Raw genomic sequence first — 25,770 nt, 5'->3', positions numbered from 1 at the left:
GTGAGTCAGTTTCAGGAAAGGTTACTCATTTCACCGGGGAGGACTTTCATTGGCATGCGGTGGAGGACATCCATAAACTCAGCTTCTCATTGCGCAGAACCATAAAAAAAAAAAAAAAAAAAAAAAACGTAGAATCCGGGAACTTCGAATCCCCTTCCACCCTCCCCCGATTTTTATATTGGATAGCAATAAATAAAGATGACCATCCCGCTGACTGTAGTGGAATGCAGACGTTGAAGCAAGAACATGATAAATACTTCATCGAATTTTCTTTAGGAAGGTTGAGTGTAGAGGAGATTTTTTTTTTCTTTTCCTTTTTATTTTCTCGTACACGATGTATGCACAGAGAAATGATTGTAATCGTCAAAAAATCTGAACTCAAGTTTTTGAAGAATCTCCATGTTTCAGAAAACCTCGAGATGGAAAATTGCATTTTGTCGGTCGATACTTTCGCATGCATTTAAACGCAATTCAATTGAAAAGTGTAATAGCTTACATAAATGTAACTAGAATTGTAGTTATGTTCTAAAAATTCTGTTCAAAAACCGTTAGAAAAAAGGAATTCGAAATACAGATTAATTTTCGAGTATTTGTTTATGAACCGCATACTAGAGATTAACCTGCTCTGAAACAAGTAATATTAAAAAAAAAAAAAAAAAAAAAATTAAGCCAATTCCTGCTTAGGCCAACAAAGAATTTTTTTTTATTTTAGTTACTTTTTATTAAATAATTATATAAATTAATATATGTATATACATGTGACAGAATCATAATATTAAGTAGCAAAAGAGAAAGCGAATTTCCTTGCAATTGTCCATTTTCCTTTCTATATATTGTGTTTGGACTATTATTTTTGTTTGTTACTATTTATTCGCTTTCTATTTGTTTCCGTTTCTAATTTATGAAGCTGATGGTGGTCCATAATTTCTCATTCTATCTATCTCTTGTAATGCCTCATTATTGCAAGAAACCTTTCCAGTGAGTTTCGAGCAGTCCAGTTCTTCAATTAATAGTCCATCTAATGATTTCACACGACTCAAGGCGACATATGTTTGACCTGCTACGAAGAGTTTTCGTCGTAGATAATCTACAGTGCTACCTTGCATCTTATGTACTGTTGATGCCTATGATAGTATTAATGGTAGCATTCTTCGTTCAATACCGTAGCCGCGTTTGGTAGGGAAATGCAGATATTGGTTCCCATATGAAACTAAAATTAATTCATTACATTTAATTAATAAATTAATATTTGGAAAAAACTGTATTAACATCAAGTGTTATCCACTAAGTTAAAAAAATGCATTTGAATTTGAGTGGATGAACAAAAAGCATTTTATTAACGATTGGAAATTTGAGCAAGATATATAAATATATATAAGGAGAGGGTGGACTAATAGTAGGAATTGAAAAAAAAAAATCGCTAAAGATCTGACAACAGATTCAGTTAAAATGCTAGATTCACGCCAAAAATCAGTATATCATAACTATTGTTCATCAAGGCCATTCAAGGCATTCTCAATTTTAAGCAGGGTGGGCAAGGGACATTTTTATTGAAAAATATGAGAAACCAGCTGGAGATCATCCTCGCTGGTTCTTAATCCATGTGAAAAATAAGCTGATTTTCGTAATTTGTAGAAAAACAGTCGTAGCATAAGGTATAAAAAAAAAAAAAAAAAAAATATCATAAAAGTAAAAGTAAAATAAGTGTAAAAGAAAATTTAAAACTTAGAATGTGCATTAAAAATAATAATTAAAAAAAATTCTCGAAATCTGTATCAGAACTACAAAATGAAACAATAGAGAACATTTCAAAAGAGTGTAATAAATTCTTTACATTTTATTGTTTTAAATTTCTTTTTACTCCGAGGATAGGGAAAAAGGAAAATGAATAGTTTTTATTGTTGGCTTATATTTGTGTTTCAATTTATTAATTGCATTATATAAATGTTTGATATGTTACGGTAGTCACATGTAATTTACATATTTCGAGCAATCAATAAAAATAATTCATCAACAAAATGCTATTCAAAGTGAAACAATCAGGAATTTTTTTGGGGAAATTTTGAGAAATTTTTTAAGGAACAAACGTTTTGAAATATTTTTATTTATTTATTGAAAGGAACTACAACAACAATCATAATTATACCTTCCAATTTTATGTTTTTAAACAATAAACATTTCACGTTAAAAGTCACCAGTAATAAAAACAAATTTCTGTCAAAATAACAATCAATAATAAAATGCAGCCAATATTATTGCTTTTATTATTATTTCTATTATTCTGAAATCATAACCAAATATTAAACTTGATATTTATTTTTTAAACAACTTTTTCTAATGATGAAAAATTCTTTGAATTAAGATTTTTTTTTAAATCTGAAATATCATACAATAAGCAAAGATCTTGTTTATTTTTAATATTAATAACAGTAATTGTGATAAAAAAGGTCCTTTTTTTACTCCAATTTAAGAGACATAAAAATGTTTTAGAAATATAAATTTTATAAAGCAAGTCATCTAATTTCTAACCTAGATAAATAAAGCATAATAATGATTTAGGACACTTAAATTAAAAATCTATTACGCAAAACGTATTGCTTTGTAACAGAATATTACTGCCTTTCATGCTATCAAAGCAGTTTTTAAAAATTGGTTAATGAATATGTTCAAATGCACATAAGTTATAAAAAAACACTAAGAATGACCTGACAGTAGAGGAAAGGGAGAATAAAAGTAACTCCAACTGATTTATGCAAACGGTAGCAAGCTCAAATTTAATTATGTTAATTTAGTAAACATGCAAATCAAATATGCGATAAAGCAAAAATCATTACTCTGCGATAATATTTGTTATCACATGGAAATTTAAGATACAACAAAAAACATTTCCAGATATTTTATCTGCACTCACAATAAAAATGAATGCGTGTGTCTCGACTGTCTATAACTTAGACCCTTTGACATACAATTATTAAATTTGGCACATATTTTGGTAATTAGATTTTTTTTGAAATTTTAAATTAAAAAATAAGCATAATTTTAGCATTTTCCCGCAATAATTCTAGAAAATATTACTGCAAAAAAGTAATTTTCACATCATCTTAAAGTTTAAAATTTCTCTTTTTAATGATAACGGATTATTTGTATAGCAAATGTTTCCTTAATTTCAGAAATTTTTAAATGTTTACTATTTTCCCCCCAGTTTTCAACGATGGATTACATTGCTGCCCTGTTTTATTTTCATTGTTTCATCAAATATTTAGTTGCGTAATTTTCTTCTATTGTCGAAACCTAAGGACGAAAGATCTTGTTTAACATCTATCTAATTTAAAAGATGAATAAAAAAAAAGCGAGGATATATATTGCGAGAGACACTAGATGAATTTGGCAATGCTATGATATCATGGAACTGGTCTATTAGCAAAGTTCATCTATACAATGAACAGAACATATGTAAAATTAAAAAGAAAAAGGTTCTAATGCCTGCCAATTCGATGAAATTAGGTTTAAATAATTTAATTGAAATTAAATGCAATCAGTATCCATGGTGAACTAGTTCATCGGCAAAGACGGCCAGTGACTTCATATTAGAAATTGATTTAGTTAATATAAAAGAAAATGTCAAGGAATCTTTGTCCTACATCAAGGTTAAAATATGACTAAAGAATAGCTTTAAATCACTGATTAGTCAATGAGTTTACAGTATTTGTGAATCTGAAGCTTTTTCTGCAATAAATTCATTTATATGGGTATTACAATTATCAAATTTGCTTCTAATAATTGTGCTGCTATTTGCTGTAACTCCACAAAATTTTACCCTGAAATGCGCATTTTCGTTCTTTTTAATCAGTCGCTTCGCGTGAACGCATAGTTGCATTAAACATCACTCAAACCACCAAATATTCTTAATATATTAATTAATCGCTAAAAAATCAGGACATTGAAATTATCTAAAAACTATTTTACAACTTAAGGTCATCAGACAAACTAAAATGAGACTGTAGATAATATAATCTCAAAATATTTCTGAACATAAGATATGTTATATAATCAAATTAAGCTCGTTTACCTGAAAATAAATCAAAACTTAATTGATTATTAATCTCGTACAGATTTTATCCAATTAATGAGTAGAAAAATAGAGCCGAGATAAACAACAATTAAAAAATTCCCCAGCGACATAAATTCCAGATGATGGCATGAGTTTTGCTGATTTAATTATATTCTGCGGAAGAAACGATAAAACGAGGTTAGGGCAGGTAATAAGATAAATCGCGATACGTGAAAATACAACGCACACACACACATCCGATACACGAGGAGAAAGTTCTCCAGAAAGATTATGCACAGCTTCCATATAATCATGGCTTAAGAAGCCCAATGATGAAAAATTGCCTCTTTTATATGGACGGGATATAATCCCACTTGTCTAATAATCTAGAATCAGATAGGTATTAGCTCTTCATTATTCCAGGCATGTAAGAAATCAGATTTGCAACCCAGATTGGGGTACGAGAACTTTTAAGGAGTGTTGGTTGGCAACAGAAAAAAAGGAATGGAGAAGGTGGTGAAAGTTCTTGGAATGCTTTCGCAAACATGAACAACAATAACGACGTTCTTATTACATATATATATATATATATATATATATATATATATATATATATATATATATATATATATATATATATATATATATATATAATTAAAAATTACTGAAATGTGAATTTCTGTTTCAACATTATTACAATGGCATAGTAAGCATGAATAATGGACGTTCATAGAAAAAGAAGACTGACATCTTCTAAATATAATATGCTTTGAAACTAGATCATAATAAAAATTAATTTTCATCTAAAATTTTTGCACTATGTAACTCAAGTCATTTTGAACAGATTATTATTAGCCTATATATTTATTAGGTGCTTGCATGCACTTTAATCAGCGAACATCTATCGGTAAACATGCGAAGTATCTATATAAACGACAATGGTTTTGGGTTTTATAAATTTAATATTACTTTATTGTTATCATTTTGGAGGTTTTCCCATTTAGTACTATTTAGTTATTTAGTGTATAAAGACCACAATCACGAAACACTCCAAATTGCATTTTCAACATTCATTGCTTTTTTTGTTTGATTTGAAGAAATCTGCTGCCGAAGCCCATCAAGCATTTTTAGAAACTTATAGTGATGCTGCTCCGTCATATCCCAATTGTCGGTTTTGGTTTCAACGATTTAAGAGATCGATGACATGACATTTCGATGTCATTGACAGAGACAAAGAACGGCTTGGAGGAACAAAAAAATTCGAAGACAATCATTTGCAAGACTTATTTGGATGAAAATAATAAAAAAGTTGTAGAAAAAGATTGAAAATATTTTGATTGATATATATTGCATCATTTTTTTTCAATAAATGCCTTTTTACAGTGAAAAAAAATTTGATAAAAATACATGCAAGCACCTAATAAAAGTCTATTGCACAATATATAAGAGTAGTTGTGGTATACTTAAATTTGAACAGACATTTTATTCAAATGTAAAGCACGATATTTGTTAGGGATTTAGTTTGAAACGTTGTACGACATTGTCAGCAGGGAAGATTAAAATCCAGCCATTTCTAATTGAGACTTCTTAATATTATTCTACTTATTCAGCGTGATAAATGCTTATTTGCAAGCTCAACAGAAAGACGAAGTATAAAAACACCGATTTTTGATTCTCTTCCTATCTCCTCCCTATTTTATATCATTTTTTAACATGACAATTTAAAACAATCGAAATATTGCATACTATGACAAATAAGTACGCACTTATCTCGCACAAATTCTACAAATCAAAATTGTATAGAGGGGACCCCCCCCCCTCGAATTTTACTAACTTTTCATGTAAAGATACATAAATAAAAAAGAAAAAGAACGGAAATTTTTTTTTCCTTTAATTATTTTTAAAAAGAATTAAAATGTAAATTATACAAGCATAAAAAATATTTTAACACTTCGTAAAGTATTTTAGCAACAAGATTTATACAGATTTGTAAAAAGTATATATATATAAAGAACTTGGTACCAATATCAAGGAAAACTTATCAATGTTATACCAAAAAATCACTGGTACTTATTGGTAATATTCATAATATTCAGAGAATATGGTGAATGCACTTATAAAATATATATCCCCGCATAAAAACAGATAATATAGAGGAACTTCATCTGATAACACAATTACCAGACAAAAGTAACTATGCATATCATTTAACATCTGCAGGCTGTGTTATGCCTTTTGTCCATTTTTCTATTCCAGTATATACAATAGATTTTAAATTTGAAGTGATGCAGTATTCTTTCATTTATAACACATGAGAACGATTTGACTACATTGCCACTTCTGTAACACCAATGGAACAAAAAAAGATTTCTTTGGATTATCAGAGATTGTGTACCGAAACTAGAGAGATTTTGAAAATAGCAGTGGCGCCATCTGAAATCATGTATTGTTAAAATAAACAGATGAAATTTTTACCCATTATATTACATATACTGTTGTTACTTCCATTCTGTTTACAACTTCTTATTTTAAGCAACTAAAATTTACTAACGACACTATATGAACAATTGTTTTTAATACACTTATTGTCAATGAATGTAAAATAAAAAATGTAATATGATTCATTATAACAGAAAGTTTAGACAGAAAATATATTGAAACAATGATAAAAAAATTTAAATTCAATTTTAAATATAAATTACTTTTTTTTTCGCTTTTAAAGCGAATACTTATAGTAAGATCTTCCACTAAACAGCTTTAACAATGAATTTATACAAAACATATTCGAATGCCATCATTTAATCAATGTTCATATCTGACATTAAAAGTTCTGAGAAATTATATGAAAATGAAAATAATTTATCAGTAATTTATGTCTTGCACCTTTATTTGTTTTAAACCTTAACGGCACAGAAATTTTTCTCTGTTTTTCGTCCACATTATTATAAAGTTTCTAATTTTTCAATTTTGCAACTAATAATTACGATATTTGATACAGGATTTTAATGTAGAATGATCAATTCGAACTGCAATTGCAGAAAAACATTTTTCAATGATTAATCAAGAAATAGTTAACCATTTTTATATTCTGAAACAAGTATTGCCAAAATAAATGGTAGAAAAACAGTTTTAACAATTAATTAAGAAAGAGATAACTACATGTGACAAAATTTTAAAATAATGAAATCTGCATAGTTTGTTTAACTTTTAAAATGATTATTTTAATTACAAATATTATGCCAATATATTGAAATAAAAAATAATCTATACTTATAATTTACCTTCTCTATATTATACAATATCTAAAACTGTTTTACATAGCTTTTTAGTCAATTTAAAATATTTATTATGTTAAAAATGAACAATATAGAATTTAAATTTACCTGATATCGGCACTAATAACATTTATTAAACACAAATACAATCAATAAGAACATTAATATGTATGGCTTTCAATCTCATAATCACAAGATTTAAAATTTCTAATAAAAAATTCTAAATAATTTTACTATTGCCAATACTGTAAAATGAAATCATTACAACAAAATAATAATAATAAAAAAATCGTTAGTCGATGGCACTTTATTAAAAATTGCTGAACAGAGGAGAAAAATCGTTAGCTGTGAAAAATAAAATTCTACTACGAATCAGTTTTAATTCGAATGCATTCTGAAACAGCAAATATCAGCAATTAAAAAGATTTATCGTTTGGATTACAAAACGGAACAATCTGGTCGTAAAGAACAAGGCGAAAATAATCCCTCTCATAGAACTAAAAAATAATTATTAACATAAAAAATGTCATTTCTAGAGATCAAATAACAAAGCTTCTGATACGTTATTTGATTACAACATGTATACAGATTTGTAAATGTGACATGTTAATAATGTAGTCAATACATCAAGTTGACAAAAAAAAAAAAAAAAATGTTCTTGTTTGAGTCCGTCAAAATGATGCTGCGTGACTTTAACCGTATTCGAGTGTACAAAATTAATTTAAAAGATTATCTTGATTTCTTTATTCGGAAAGCAGAAAGACCGCTTTAATCTTTTTATCATCAATACGAAAAAAAAAAAAATGATACAAATATCCGCTTCAAGTGACTTGTCATTGTGGAATGAGAAAGTCATTTCCTTCTTAAAGCACGACTAACACTCGAATAGATTGGATATTAATCACAACCAGTTTGAAGATAGTTCATGAAGTTTCAGAGTTGGTGCGTGACGTAACAATTGTAAAGATAGCAGCTAGAACAAAAATCCAGTGTAATGAAGTTATCTTTTATTTTTCTTTCAGCTTCTTGCAGTAAGGAACGTATAATACAATTAGATGTTAAATGACAAGCGGTAACTTTTGTCATGAAAACTAACCCATCCAAAAGACAAAGACCTACGCTGTAATTGACAATATATATAAAAAAAGATTTTGTACGAATATTTTAATTCATCAATAAAATATAAAAATTTGAATTTTCATTCATTCAAAAAATGTTTATAAAATCACATTTGTGAGACATAAATAATGAATTATGAATGAAATGAAATTAACTTCTTTTCTTCTATGTGGGATACTAGATAACTCATGAAATTATCATATAAAATTCCTTGAAAATACATGAAAAGAGAGAATCTTAGTCAATCACAATGAGAACAAGAAGTGATTTGAGTTGATTCCAACTCGTCAGCTACTTAATAAAACTCGAAAAGCCATATTTGAGTACATTACGTTAGTATCAAGAAATTCTTATTTCTATATAAAATAGACAGACTAAAACTTGTGTTGATTTCAATTTCAATTTTTTAAGATAGTTTAAATAAGATTAAATATCAACTTCATGAATAGTGGAATGGCAAAGAAGGTAGGCTTAGTATTTTTTAAAATTGGTCGAGGATTAAACACTTTATATTGGTTTGAAACTGGGCACAGGTTGATGTGTCATCTTAATCATTAGATCAGAGTTCTGAAAGACAAGGTATATTTTCAATAATCTATTTTACAGCTCATAAGTAGAGTTTTAATATTATAAACATAGAAAGGAATTAATATAAACTAGATATATTAGCATAGTAAAAAGATAAATTTGTGTAACATTTTAATTTTCGAAAGCTTTATATGCATTCGTCATCTACCATGAAATGATAAGCAAAGTTTACTTAAAAAATATCCATTATATATCATTATTACTGCATCTATACAATATTATTATGTGTTACACATTATGTTGTTCGCCTTGACACTGATGTTATTACATAATAACACGTTTATTGCATTTTATCGATTAAATTATGGATGGCTATTTACATATGTACAGGTAAATTCAATATTCCTTTTTCGCAGTTCCCACTAGAGCTCCTACCAAGACATACTCTTACAGGTATCAGCCATACATCTTTGGTATAATTCCATTCTTTTCACTATGTCTCTTATGACACAGTGAAGAGAATGACATAAGAGATAATTCCTATGTCTCTTATGACATAGGAATTCAGTGGTAAAACACATTGCTTAGGAATATCATTTAACATAGGCCAACTTTATATTAAACTATTTAGATAAAAAAAAATAATTAAGTCAAATTTATATATACAACTTTTTAACAAAAGGAATACTAATTTAGAATGCATCTTCAATAATTAAAAAGAATAGATAATACATAAAATTTAAGATTTGTAAAAAGAAATTCTAAATTATTATGTGCCGACAAGAATTCTGATGAATCACTCTGTTACGGTATGAAGTCGATTATTTTTTTTGAGCATATTTATTTGATAATTAAAAATCTACAATATATGAAATCCATAGTTCAGTGATGATTATCGAATTAAATTTGTGCCTGTCATTTGTGCCATTCATCAATAAATGTCAAAGGTAATCAAAAATAATCTTTTCCCAATCTATTTTCCTGTTTCAGAATTATATCTTTATATAACTGAACGCAATTAGTGTCTGTCAAAATTAACAGTTTTCTGGTAGCATTGTTGTACACTTTTTCCTACTCATTTTTTTTTTATATTGTTTAAAAATGAAAATAAATTTTATTTATTTATTTTATAGTTGTGATAGTATATATTGTAACATTCCCAGTTTCCCAGTACTGATAAGACATTTACAGCCAGCTGAGTCGTCGCTGTTAATTACTAAACTCCTCGAGATAGCCAGATGGTGGATCTTTTCACCTGGGTGGTCTCGCATCTGTTCATTAGTGAAAGACCACATGTGGGACCACATGTCTCCTACTACAGTGTAAATAACTATTTATTTAACGAAGATTAGAACAAGTTGTTCTTTTGTATATATAGGGTTGTAAAATAAAGAATTGCCTGGAAATTCTGCTTCGTTATTTGATCAGTTTAGATCAAGACATTACAATATAAAATAAAATTAAAAAATAAGAAGGAAGCAAGCTTCCACTTATCAGGAAGTTTCTACATGGCACCTAATCAAATTCGCCGCCAATTTAAAGATGGAATAATGCTTTAATTGTTGTCCATGCATTTTTTACTTTCTCATATGCGAAATATATATAGAGGAAGTATAGTACTCATCAAAAAATTCGAATTCGAGATTTCAAAAAAAAAAAAAAAAAAATCCCCATGTATTAGAAGTTGCGAGTCATTAAAATTCAATTTTGGAATATATCTAATTGTTAATTTATAACCAAGATACTTTAAAAATGCTTTGAGCTATACGGATAAAATTTGGTATGTAGTTTTACATCAAATTTGTAGTTGTTCATTAAAAATTTGAATGAAATTCATTCACATGTTTGTGTACTAGTCCGATTATAAGTAAAAATGATAACTGCAAAATGTCAACAGCTATATGAATGATATTTGGTATGAAATTTTAATTTCTAAAATGTAGATTTAAGAAACATTTTAATTAAATCTGTCAAGGGGTTGACTGTCCGTCGGTTTGTACATTCGCATGTATGTAAACGAGATAATTCAAAAGTTCAAACGATTCCGATTAAGAAATTTAATTTATAACATCGATACAAAAACTGTAGTTCGGTGTTAAATTTTGGATTTATCGGTTGATAAAAAGACATCCAAAATGTATATTCGGATTTCTTTACTATACCATAAAGCACAAAACGTTCATATCTAAGCATTTAGTTCTCAGCCCCTCGTGACGTTCATGGCCTAGAGCAAAATTCACAATTTTATGAGAAAGAGAGAAGAATTTCCTAAACGAATATATGGGAAAATTTATGGGCTCCTGCTCATTGTAATTTTCATTGACTATCTGTCAAAACAATTTCAAGTCCTCAAATCTTCAAACATAATAATATCCATAATTTCATTCATCATCATAATCATTAACCCATGGCTCAAATACATTGTCAGCCATCCACAATATCCGTGAACAGACAATTGAATTTTGTAGAAATTAAATATACAAAAATTCATCAACCTACTCATGTCAGATTGCTATATTCAGATCTTTCCTTTCACAGTTAGCAGTTATTTTCATAATTTCGAAGGCTCATTTCAAAAGACTGAAAAACTACAATAACCGTAAGACATTTGAAACATGATGGACTGGCTTGTTTACAACAACTACAATTACCGAAACCAGATGTATTGTTATTTTATACAGAATTTCCGAAAAACACTGTTTTAAAAGTCCAATTTTTCAGCGAAGGAAACAAGATACCTTCAATTACGCTTCCCAATGACCTTCCAGTACGCGTGTCAAGAGTTGGCTGGATTTCGTTTTTCGAAAAGGTAATTGTATGAAATTGGTATCTGCCAAACAATTGGTTGGGTATTTTCAACCCTTTTAATGAGGGAGTCGTGAGCAACTAGAAGACAAAAGCAGCGATTCATTATCCTTCTTAGGGGGATTTGTGAACAAACGACGAAGTAACGCCAGGTCAATGTGTGGGTCACACGAAGATGGTGATAAGACGGCCGAATTCGGTACCAGTTAGTATTGTTGATTACCGGACTCTTAAGTTTAAAGCATGAGTTTTGTAAATAACAGTCGTAAGGAGGATTCACAACTGATTTTGTCGTCCATTAGCCTAAGTAATAAGCATTACCAGAGAGAAAGCCAGCGTAGCTGATTGCCAAACTCATATATTTGAACCATGTGAATATGAGTGGAAATAACAGTCGTAAAGAAGATTCTTAAAGCTTTCTGTTGCCTACCAGTAAAAGATTGAAAGTAATATTATTTTCATTAAATAAAAAAAAAAATGTCTTGCATGCAATGTCAATTTGAACCTAGTTCAACTCATTCACCATTTTTCTTAAGCATTGTACAAAAGTAGAATTAGAATTTTTTTATACTTTTTATTTTAAAGCAATTGAATCCTCACAGGATATATGAAGAATAAAAATTAATGATAATTAAATAAGATGCATCGAAAATTTAAATACGCCATTGTCTATATAGAGTGAAAACACTACAATAACAAATGATTTTTTTAAAAAACTTCTTATTAAATTGAGAAATAAGAATTAATTCTTTTCAAAATGTAAAAAGGTAAGAGACGAAAGAATTTTTTAAATCCAACTGAAACAATTGAAGGACGCAAAAAGTAATTAAGTCCTACACTTAAAAAAGCGACATCGAAAAGGATAATAGGCAAGGAGCACTAGCATATATTACTGGCACTTTTCAATAATAATAATAATAAAAAAAGATTATGGCAGACAACTACATATTATTTATTATAAAGAAAAATAATGGTTTTTAGAGGTCAAAGTTTATGAATTGAGAAGAAACAACGAACAAAATTAAACTAAAAATTGCTGAATGAAAACGTTGATAGTCATAAGTAACTCTTCAGGTTTTTTATTTTTTAACCCTTTTCAATGGAGTATATATACGGTATAATCACATTTCAAAATTATTACTAGGGTAAAAATTAATTTGAAACTGTGCCTCAGGTATAGGAGGTAAGTTGTATTTCTTATTTAGTCATCTAGATGGCGCTGCCTATTTTCTTGACAAAATGCATTGTTTACTGAATTGAAGACTTCGTTCTGTACATGTAAATACACTAATTTTTATTTACTGGCAAACATTACAATTTTTTTCAAGTTACTATTAATTAGATATTGTAAATATATAATTAAACAAAAATTAATTTTGTAAATATTATGCTCTATTCTCAAAAACGGGGCCATAGCAAAAATTATCTTGGTTATAAGTCGCAGCTAATGGATTTAAAAAAAATGGCTTATTTGGAATTTATTCTCATCATCTCATAAAAAATGGGTGAAAACTATTTTTAATAGTTAAAAAAATTTGTAGTTAAATGACTAAATTAATCACTGCCATTACATATCATTTAAATAATAACTCAGTTGATTATTACTAAATAGTTAAATTTAACTGAACAAAAATTAAGGTCCTTGCATTTTTTTAAAGAAAATATCTTTGTATCTATAATCAAAATGCATGATTACCTGAAAAGAATTTAACAACCATTCCACTTCAAAATGTTTATTTCAGTTCTGAATATGATACTGAATAACGTTGTTAAAAAAAATAAAAAACAACTTGACTAAACAATAAAAAAAATAAAATTTTGCACAAAAAACAGGTGTGGTCTCACCAAAATGTTTTCGTATACTTTCTTATAAATGCATTTGTTATCCTGCTCCAGCCAGCATAAAATTTTGAACCTCGGGCAATTCCATGGATGACATGTGTGCTCAGATTTTTATTTTCCATCACACATGAGTTGCATTCTTCGTAGTATAGTAATGAAAACCGGAATTTGTTTATTAATTGCATAATACTGATGTGAAATAGTTACAAAATATCGATCTTTGGCTCGAGTCTAACGTTTTTAGTAAATCTCGTGCTGAATCTTTGACGACATTTCTTTCTTTCTTAACGATTGTTGTCATGCGGTTAGTAAAGAAGTACCAGAAAATCAACTGTGTATTTTGGAGGGCTATTTTACCAACTGACTAAAACTAAAATTTTACATGAAACTACAATTACAAGGTCATATACCAAATTTCATTAATCTAAGTTATTACATTTTTGAATAACCGCATTTAGATGTATACAAAAGCATAGACCGACAGAGGGTTAACCCCCTTAATGGATATGATTTAAAATTAGTACCGAATTAAAATCTCAAATGCTGAAATTGCGTACCTAATTTTATTCATCTAGCAATTTTTGCTTTGTAAATTATTGTATTCATTTATGCACGGAAACACAGAGAGCTAGACAAACTACATCTATACGGATTTCACTCACAATTCGATTTCCATCACAGATTTACTGTTAAGACCATACACCAAATTGCATCCATCTAACTCAAAGCATTTTTGAGTTATCTTGTTAACAGATACACAGACATAATCCAAAGGCGAGTTTTTTTCGGATTCGACAAAATTTAGCGTTCGAATTTTTTTATGATTATATATAATATTTTCTTTATACGTAAACGAAAAATTTAAAAAAAAAAAAAAACATATACCAGTCTTTTTTTTTTATGCCTGTGTATATTTAAAAACAAAAATTAAACACATTTGGTTTACAGAAAGAGGTTTATTTAATTGGTAATTCCTCTTTTCGTTTATAGATGGCAGCACGAAGGTAATCATGTCAATAAAAGAAAAATCATAAAAATATTTTCAATACATAATCCGTTTAAAATATCTCTCAAATATTTTAGTGGTAAGCATAGAATTTAACACTAAATTCATTTCAAATATGTAATAAATACATAATTTTTATTGCCTAAACATATTGTTAATTTCTTTTCAGCAAATATATGATCTTTTGATAACAAAGACTCCTTGATCCTCGTATTCCAACAATAACAGCAACAGAGGGCATTGTTTGTATCAAAAAGAAACATTTTACAGTAAATAATTTTGAAACATTTATTAACTTTCTAGTAGACCATCCACATAATTTTCGTTTCTTTCTTCGTAGCAGCCGGTGAAGCGGAAAGGGAGAAGAAACAATCAGTAAAATCAGAGTAAATAATGTAAATTTTCCTTGTTTTGGGGAATGTTGTTAAAATGCCAATAAAACTTGTTTATCTTTTTACTTGGGGGAATTTGTGATTAAATTGGAACATCAGATGTACTCTTTTTTAATCCTTAGATATGAAGTCCGGATTATCAAAGACAGTTGCTTAAAATTTTTGAGGCTCGAGATTCTTTTTTTTCTATGCATCTTAAGTGTGATCTATTGCGATTTTAATTAATCTACAAATATCATTACTTAAATATAGTCAAATTAAAATAAAAGTTTAAATAACAGAACAATATTCCCATGATTTTTTTTTCTCCAAATTTTAAAACTCGTTATTGGATTTTATTTTTCTGCAGTTGATTGACAGACTCAAATCAGTAGCATTGGCAGACTCAGTATACAGAATTCGTTAAAAAAATGTTTTGTATTTTTTTTTCTCTTCAGAATTTTGTTTAAAATTGCTTTTAAATCAATTTTCTTAAACACTAGAAATCCCGATGTTAATTTTTTGTTCGGCATTCAAGTTTAAATCATTTGCTATTTTCGCTTATCTTAATATGTGTTTTTTAAAAGTTACTTATGAAGATATAAAATAAAAAGTAGATATAAAATTTCCATATAAATCTAAATTAAAAAAACTGTTTGGATAATTTTGCAAATAGAAAAGAACGGACATCAAAACTTGCACTGCATATGAGCCACTACAGAGCTCAATGTGGCCCTAGAGAATAAGAAAAGCAGCAGCAACACCTGTTAATTTCGTGAAAGTAATTGTATTAAATAGAAGGCTTTCTAATATACTTTAATTCATCATTAAAAAATGATATACATTCTTTGTAATAAAAGTTACTAGTTCTTAAATTGTAAAATGTAAGCTGCCCATAGGCGAGAAAAACAAACCTGCACTATTAACCCACTAACTGCAATGGATCCTCATTTGGGAATTTTAAGTACACCAATCGAAGCCAAAATTACATTTGGTTTAGTTTCATTCTCTATCTCTCTCTTTATATATATATATATATATATATATATATATATATATATATATATATATATATATATATATATATATATATATATATATATATATATATATATATATATATATATATATATATATATATATATATATATAAAGAGAAGTACAGAAGAAAATGCATCTTCTGTACTTCGTTTGTTTATACAAGTGAATAAATTTGAAATTCGCCTATAAGTTGAACGGCACAGAATTGTGATATTTGAAGCATATCACAATTCTGTGATATGCTTTTTCGGTTTGGTTTTTACATTATAATGAAATACTATACATAAATATGTAATTTAGAGGTTATAGTAACGGTGTATTACGTACTCAGTCTTCTGTTGTTTTTTTATTGATTATTTTATAATTACACCCTTTTACAAAAATATTAAATATCTAAGAAAAATGAATATAATCATGCTGTTAAACAACTTTTTGGGCATATATATATAACTTATCCAGCCAAAATATTATTTTAAAAATTGATAGTTAATGGATTAAAGAGTGGTTAAATGTATAGCTATAATGCTATTATAAAAATCATATTCTGTATACACTGTCATTGATCTTATAACGAAATTCCTTTTAACTGGCGGGAACTTGCAAGTACTGATGTTAAATGTGATGTGACGATTTAGCAGGAATCGACTACACAAAGCATTCACTTGAAACCATTAAAAAAGTGGCCTACACAAGCCCGTTCTACATATGAACAACACAGATTCCGAGAGACGGGTAAAAATAGGGTACGGAAACGGTTTAAGAGATATGCAATAAAAGAATATCTACAACCAACTGGGCATAAAGCACCACTCTTCTGTAATTACGCCACAGATAGAGTCATTCGTGGTACATAAAGATTTTTATCTCTGCCTGTCTTTGACCTCAAAAGTTGTGCAAGAGTAATTGACACATGCGTCTGCAGAGAATTGAACTTGATATTATGTAAAGCAGAGTCATGATTCATCTGCGCAGCAAAGAATCTATTGTTGAGAAGGTCCGACCTCTCGTGAAATGTGAGAGCCCCGGCAATTTCCCGCTTTATCTCACGTGATCTAGCAATGTGTTTCAATTCTTCCTAACGTTTGCAGTGTGTCTATCTGGGACTGATGCTTGGTATACATCCAAGGCTTTTTTTTTTTTTGAAAGATTTAAAGTTATGATCCTTTTCAAAGTTGTCACAAAAGAAAGAGTTCTATTGGAAGTAGTATTTCAGAATTCTTTTATGAATTTGAAATAGGGTTCTAAGCCATTTTTAACTTGTTTTCCAATATTCGGGAAAGGAAATTCTAACTTGAATTTGACAGAATTAATTAATAATTAATTGACAGAATTTCCCTTCCAGGAGAAAAAAAAAATGATGTTTTATAAGTTTTCGCGATTTAAAAATGGGGAATTTTGATTTCCATTTATTATTTCGCTTCAATTATATTACTAATTAATGAAAAGGCATAACAATGGGAGAAAAAAAGCCCTACGGAGCCATGAAATGGGGGTGCGGTAACACCCCCATTTCAAAGGAAACATTAGTGCGTTTGTGTCATTCTATTAAAGTCAAATATGAGTTATTTCCAAATATACGGCAAAAAATATTGCCACGAAATACATGTCATTTACTTTAACAAAGATAGTTTTAACGTATTATCGAAAACGTCGTTTACTAAACAGTCACAAAAAACTCGTACGATATCTATCTCAAAATAAAGTTTTTGCTTTGTATTATCTTGCTAATGTCACTCATTTTATTTGAATCCCAGATTCTACGCAATAAAGTAGATATTCTTAACAATTTTTACAATCGATATCTTTTTATTTTATAGAATATTACAACAGCGTTACCACTTTCGCCAAATTAAAAAAAAATTATAACAACATTGCCATTTACTTAAAATTTTGAATTACAAGCGTAAATATAACAATACTGGACACCAAAAAATGTCTTTTTAATGTTTTAATACTAATGTTTTAACCAACAAATTAAATTTCTAATTTTAATTAATTCTTTTTAAAAAAAATTAACCATATTTATCAGCATGCATGAAATAAAAATAAAATTTAAAATGCACGAGAACGTTACACGTGCATGGGAAAAAAATTATCTTTTATCAACAAGTTGCCATCACGTTGACAAAAGCTCAAATTAAAAAAATAAATTAATTATTGCAAATGAAATAAATATGAAATATCATTTTTCTAAAAAGTAAATGCAAAATATAACATTATTGATGGTGATTAAGGGGCTAAAAGTAATATTAAGTCCCCAGGATCACACTAGATTAATCCATACTATTGCTTAATTTAATCAACAATATGGATTAATCTATTAAAAATCAATATTAATCTATCTAATACGGATTTTTTGCAAAACTAGATTAATCCATACCAATATTGGTGCTGAAAATTGAGATTCTAAACAAAGAATAAACAATGAAAAAAATCAGAATTTTAGCCAAAAATACATGATGAAAACAAAACTTACCTGAAAATTTCTTTTATAAAAATTAGAATAATAATTAAAATAAACAGGAATAAGTACAAACATAAACAAGGGATCGGGACAAGCTCATTGAAGAATATTTACACAATTCGTAAAAGATATGATGTTGATTAAAAATTTTCACTAAACCATGCATTAGAAGCAGTTTTTTGCTAAATTATATTTGATAATAAAAGTTCTTTTTCTTCTTAAAAGTTCCTTGTAAGCCCATAAAACCTCTTTCGGAAAGCCTATTTCTGGGAAAATTTAATATGCCAATGATAAAGTGGTTTACAACAGATCTGAACGCAATGTTTAAGCGTTTGGAAAGCCTCTGAAATACAGAATATTAGGCCCATATATGTAACATTAAGACAATAGAAGATATACAAGATGCAGACTAAAAGCATAGTGATTTTGTTTAAACAAATTGTTTTACGAGGTATAGACCGATCAATATACAGGTCTATGACATGATTTTGAATTGAGCAGAATGAATATTTCATAATATCTATAGATATATTATGCCCATGCTTGATGAAGAAATCATTCAAAACGCTCTATGGGCAATCTGTTATGTACAACATATGGTACATACTTCCCCCTTGGATAGTACACACTCACTAAATAAAGTTTTTTTTTTAAATTCTGTTTAGATTTTTAATAAAAAAATTAATAACATTTTAAACTTTTTTTTTCCTTTTCTAATAATCTAGAAGAATATTATTGCAAAAAAAAAAAAAAAAAAAAAGATAATATTAATTTTATTTTGGCACAAATTTTTCTAATACTGTTCTGTACAATTACAATGTACTGTATTAAATACAACTGTACAGTACTAAATACAATTTTAACATTTCTTGTATTGCTGCTGCATAATTACAACATTTCGGAATGGTGGTTCAAATCGCTTAAAAATTGTTTTTTTCTTCTAATGGTTTCACAATTTATTTATCCAGATAATAATTTTCATTCCATTCCAGTTCTAAATTTCTTTATTATTTTTTTACAACAAATTAAATACAAAATTATGAAATGGACTAGATAGGAACAAAGAAAATATTTCGGTCTAGGATGCGTATCAAAAATTCGGATTTTACAGATTTTGGTATGCATACAACTAAAGAGGAAAAGCAAATACTCCTCAACAGGATTTAAAAAAAAATCTATTTTTATTTTTTGCCTACATGTACATGTTACAAAGAGAGAGGTGAAATTCAAAAGAATTATACAACACAGTTACCTGGTATCCGAACCAACAGTTCATTCAAAGCGTGACTAACAGCTAGACGTTTATTTATTCACTTGAGACAGATTGAAAGCTTTTAATCGTTGTAAATTAAGTCAGGTTCCATTAAAGTGACTGCAGTTACCGCTGTTCAAATAAATTTATGACACTCAAAGTAGAATCAGTCGTGTACGGCAGACATTCGAGGAGAAGCACGGCGATAAGTAGAAGTGGTTTTTCTCCCGTTATCTGCTTTTCAAAAACACCGACCCTTGCTCGAATCGGACACGAAAAAACCGCAAAATTGGTGGCAGAGCTCAAGTAAGAACATTTCGAAAATTATTTTCTTAGAAGCAGTTTGGTAATTTGGAAATAATTAACTTAATAACAATAATCGCAGTAAAAATCGGTGAACATCAATTTTTTAGAGTGCTTGGATATTAAGGATACTCAACTAATTCAACATTCAGTGATTTCAGCGAAAGTCGGATGCAATCATATACAGTAATAAACTGCATCGAAATGATTCATTATCGAATCTCGGTTCAAAATGCAGTTAGCTACTTTTTTAAGCCATATAGTATGGTGGTATCTGACTTTTAACAATGATAATTTATTACAATTTTAAAAATTTTAATAAAATTTTTAAAGAAATTGCAACATTTTTTTTTCCTAAATAAGTGAATGGCAATGGTAATAAGGTATGTAATGTTTCCAATAATGTAATTGGCAATTACAATATTTTTACTACAATAACACATTCTTAAGTAATCATACATAAATGTTTGTTCTTTCTCACATTTTTAATAAAAAGCATAAAAGAAGAGATTTTTAATTTATATATTATATTGTATTGCAATATTTTACAATATAGAAATTAAGATAATTATTTTAATCGAAATAATTCCTGAATTTTTTTTTTTGGGGGGGGGGTGACTTTATGGGAACGTTTAAAATTTAATAATGTTCATTAGTTATTTTTGTTTATTTTATAAGTACTGTCAAAAATTTGTGACTTTATAAAACCAAGTTTAATAAAGTAAGGAAAGCGAATGAATCAAGGCGGAGTCAAAACTTTAAATAGATAGATTATAATAACGAAGTTCATTCGCTCCACATTTACATTGTAAGGCTTATTATGGAATTATCTATATTTAAGAATGAAATGAAATCGGCCAATATAACTCGCAGAATAAACAATTTAATTTATTGTGCTCAATTGATAACAGATATTTGTATTTTCTTATTATTTGCATTTTATTTGTATTTTTAAAATTCCACGGATGAAGCATTCTAGTCAAATAATTGATAAAATGCAAAAAATCAATTTATTCATTTTAGAAGTTAATTTTCTAGATCTTAAATCTATTACATGAAAATAATTGGAATCTTGAGTCAAGCAAATTATTTTTAAAAAATGTTTTCTTAAATTTCAAGATATATTCTTTGATAAATATTTGCGACATAGAAGTAAATCATCATAAAAGTCACATAAGGCGAAAATGAAAATGTTTGAAAATCAATGGGGGGGGGGGGACCGTTGTCCGAACAATTTGCTCTCAGAAATGAAATAGCAACATCTTTACGCACTCTTTTGAACTATTCAGAGAACTTCCAGGTTCAATTTACGTTTACCTAATAGAACAATGATCATTTCACGCTTTAACTTGATATATTATATATATATATATAATGATATTTTAATTCTTATTTCAATTAAATTAATTTCCAAGATTTTATCTTAATTTAGCCCATGGTAACTTCATTTTAAAAGTATTCTCTTATTTCGTGATTCAATTCCACTTTCGGTTTAACTAATTCCTCTGTAAAAATAATGAGCCATCAGTACTACGTCTCAAATGAAAGTGATCAGGTGCCCTTGAAAAGATGTCAAAGGTCACCACGTGTATTGAATTGGCGCGTAGCCAGAACTCCTATCTTATCTAGTGACTAGTGATCATTTCTTCGTCCTTCTTCCCTTTATGCCTTCTTTCTTACTTCTTCTTTTGTGTCGCACTGCGCGTTCTTGTAAATAATCATGTTTGTCTCCCGAGAAAGAATAAAACGAAATTAAATCAATAAAGTCTCTTCACTGCTTCGAACCTACATTCTACTTAAACCAAAAATATGTTACATATTATTTAGCCGACAGGATTCGAAAATATTAAATATTTTATATAATTTATCATATCTTCATACATAGTAGATATACTTCTCCAACCTTTTCTTTACTTTCTTGTTTACGAAGTATAATAGAAAGTGACAATAAATCAGTAATCGCCAAAAAAAATGATATTTCGACGAATTTTCACGCTTCAAACCGAATAAAATATTTTTGGATGCCTTATCTACTCGTGGATAAGATAACTAAAAAAATGTTGCGAGTTGGATGGAATTCGGTATATAGACATAACACTAAATTTGTATATATTTAATAAATTTTTAAGATAATTCTTTCAGAAGCCTGCCTGTTCAGCTGGACGAATAAAAGTTAACAAGATGATTACAAAACGAAAAGAGTTAGACAGATAAAATTTGATACACATATTTAGCATCTAAAGTATAGATAGGATTGAAATTTGCAACCTGATCAGTCGAGGGTTTGACCGTTTGCTGATTTGTATGTTCAGAAACATTTAAGTGTGGATAAATCAAAAGAGGAAAGAATTAAATATTTGAAATTTGGTTTGGGGTTTAGTGACTACAAGTACAGTTCAGCACCAGTACAGTTCGATCAAGGTAAAAGCATCCAAAATGCACATTCGATTTTCTGGTACTTGTACCGCATTTTGACGATTAATCGCCAAAGCATAGCGTCTAATAGGTTCTTCCGCAACTAATGTTTGAAACTGGAGTGAGATTAATAACACACATGCAGATTTATAAATGACTATATAAAAAATTTCAGGGTGACCACCAGCACGGGTTAAAATTCTGAACACAAAACAAATCTTAATTCATATGTTATCCTAATTTATTTAGAGTATTTTTAGTGAATGTAATATGAATAGAAGTTACAGTAATAGAAAACTGAATTAACAATACATGGGAAGCTAAAAGTCACCACAAAAGGATACATAATGCAATACATATTTCCACGTACCTTGAAATTAAAGAAAAGGACGGGAGAAACGGCGTTAAATGTAGAGATTCATTACCAAGGATATAGACAATAATTCTTAAAACTAGATACTTAGCAAATATACAATTTACTCTTAAATGAATGCATTATAATGAAAACAAACACCATTGAAAACTCTAGCAAATGTTGCTTCCAAGAAGAGAAACGAGACAAAGAGAATTTGCAGCGTACTTAAATATTTATTAAAAGCACACGTGAAAGATTTATGATTTTCTAGAACAAGCGAATGTATTATTTAAAACTGTTATTCGGAAAATAAGTTCACATTTTGTAAGCTTAAAGCGATTAAACGTCAATTTATCATTAAATTTAAAACTGGAAAACAAATTCTATCAAAAACGTTAGGTAAAAACATGATACCAGAAAGATATATAGAACTATTTTGCTTGGCGCAAGAGTATATCCTGTAGCTTTTTTCACTTTACAATCGACATATTTTAGAGTTCCTTTTCACAAATTCTTAAAAGGTAAAATAGAATTAAAAAAAAAAAAAAAAAAAACTCAGTATAACGATTGTTTAAAACTACGGTTGAGATTTATGAGGCCAAACAGAATTGTTTTGAAAAATGACTTTTTGTACTTTAAAATATATCATAGTTTATATCCAAACTCTGAATAAAACATTTACGATATTGCAGGTCGTGCTCCTTTTATTACCATGAATACATTTTGATTGCTAGGGAAAATGCAATGGTTGTCAGTCAAGCAGATAAAATACTGAAAAGAAATCAAAATCTGAATGAACAATTGAAATAAAAAGATACAGGTGAATATATAAAGCCTCAAAGATCAAACTGGTATTCAAACAAAATCACAGCTTAAAAATAAAGCCCTTTTCTTTATAATTTCCCTTCCCTTTTAAATTCATTGATTCAAAACAATCCTGTTCCATAAAATGTAATTGTCATTCAAAATCTATTGATTGGATGTTATAGATTTAATAATTAATAATAAGAATTAAGTGCTTTTAATATAACTACCCAAGTATAAGTGCACCGGATAAAAACTATATAGCATAAACTTTGTCTTAAGGCGACAAGGAATTCAAAAATATATTATAATATATAATTTCTTTCTATTGGTCCGTATGATAACTTGAATCATTCTAAATATATATATATATATATATATGCAAAATTTCAGAGTTGTATATTCATATAAGTTATTTCACAATTTTTAATGCATAAAAAGAAAGTAAATTAATGTTATCACATCGACATTTGAGATTCTCTGCTAGAAAATAACAATATTAAAAAAACAACACCAAAATAGAGTTATTATTGGAATCTATTAAGGTATTTAAACAAAATAACAGATGCAATTCTTTAATTTTGACATAATTTTTAAATTAGTATTTAAAATTTTTGTTTCTACGAGTACAATTAAACGTTTTTTAATAACGTACGTTTTAAAATAATAAAAATAAAATTGTAATTTTTTTTTTTTTTTTCATGTTGCGGATTTATATTAATAGAAGAACTGTATTTGAATTCCGTTTAGTGGTATACATTTACTTACGATTACGATCTTTACGATTGTTAAGATTAATAAAATATCGTTTTCTTGTTTGCTCTACTTTTATGCAAGCATAATATTTTATTGCCCTGAAATTGTGAAATATTTTTTTTATTGCAGACAATTTATAATATTATCCATATTTTATAAATGTTACAGGTTATTTTATGAGATTCATATCATGTTATTTAAGAATTATGAAAACTTTACATTCATATTTCTGTTCCTGTACTTTTATTTGTAACTCTAAGGTGTTTTTGGCAATTGAAAATAAGTAATTTTTTTTTTAGAAATGTTCTGAAATACATGATTTATGGAACATGATTTTTGGAATTATCTCTAAGATACGTAGTAATTTTTTTATTTAAATTTCAAAGTCAAGTTTGTTTAACAGCCTAAAAGAAATACAGAAAATATAAAAATTAAATATCGACATCAGAAAGAAACCAATACCAAGTTATGCATATATTATAAGTATTTAAATGTTTGTATGTAAAGAAAATGTTTGTAAAAAATATGTATATTGTTTGTCAATTCTAAAACCCTCCGCGTTTTGTGCATGCATTAGGATGGATTTAATTCAGCAAAATAGGGGCGAGAGGAAAGAAGGAGATGTTTACATCTTACAATAAAGTAAATTTTGGAAATTTGTACATCTTTCCACGTGTCACCCTTTAGTGAGATAGAATCATCAAAAAGTGGTCGTCTCAGGATACTGAAACGAACAGTAATTACAAAAACATTAAAAACAATTTCTTTAAAAAAATCTGTATTTTAGAAAAATTCTTATTCCAAATTTGTAAGGTAAAATGGTTACAGAGTATTAATTTGCACAAAAAACAATTAAAATACAATCCCAAGTATAAAAATAAAAATTACTTAGATGATAACACATGGGCTCCATAAATCCAACAATTATTAGAGCGGAATCAACTGCATATATTCGGAATGCAATATCAAAATCATTCAATTTTAAATGGCTGTTTTATTTCAACTAAAATTACTATATATGGATTTGAATTAACTTGAAATTTCGATAGGTAAACTACGAACATATTAAGCAGTCTAATTTTGAAACTGCTATCACTATATGTCCAGTCTACTATCTTAGCATACTGCTATTTCAAGTATATTTTATTCATTTTGTACGAATAAATGAAAATAAAACACAAGAAAGGAGAAAACCAAGTCAAATTTTTGCAGCAAAAACAAAATCATAAAATATCAAATTATGTAAGAGACAGTGACACAAATGAGTTTTACAGCATGCAAAATAGGTTAGTCACATCACGTCTGGTCCGAGGTTAGATAAGTTTAGTACTATTAAATGCCTACGCCCAGATATTATACATGCGCCATTAAAACAAAGCAGCA

General features: G+C 28.1%; 2 protein-coding genes across 5 annotated transcripts in view; one reads left to right on the top strand and one right to left on the bottom strand.

The window, feature by feature from the left end:
• The window catches only part of LOC129960394 (protein prickle-like), a 236,712-nt gene that overhangs the window by 83,691 nt on the left and 127,251 nt on the right, over nucleotides 1-25,770 (bottom strand). The gene's annotated exons all lie outside the window — the stretch shown is intronic.
• LOC129963723 (protein-serine O-palmitoleoyltransferase porcupine-like) overlaps nucleotides 19,936-25,770 on the top strand; it is a 148,099-nt gene continuing 142,264 nt past the window's right edge. Inside the window, exon 1 of one of the 3 annotated variants that reach the window (XM_056080362.1) lies at nucleotides 19,936-20,060. The gene's annotated coding sequence lies outside the window, so the exon portion shown is untranslated. Of the gene's footprint in view, nucleotides 20,061-23,628; nucleotides 23,648-25,770 lie in introns of those variants that run through there. The other 2 variants (XM_056079126.1, XM_056079529.1) reach the window with 2 other exon arrangements.

The sequence above is a fragment of the Argiope bruennichi genome, chromosome 1 (assembly GCF_947563725.1).
Source record: "Argiope bruennichi chromosome 1, qqArgBrue1.1, whole genome shotgun sequence".
Classification (NCBI taxonomy): Eukaryota; Metazoa; Arthropoda; class Arachnida; order Araneae; family Araneidae; genus Argiope; species Argiope bruennichi.
Note: the sequence above shows the minus strand (reverse complement) of the source record. Positions and strands in the feature narration are given on the sequence as shown.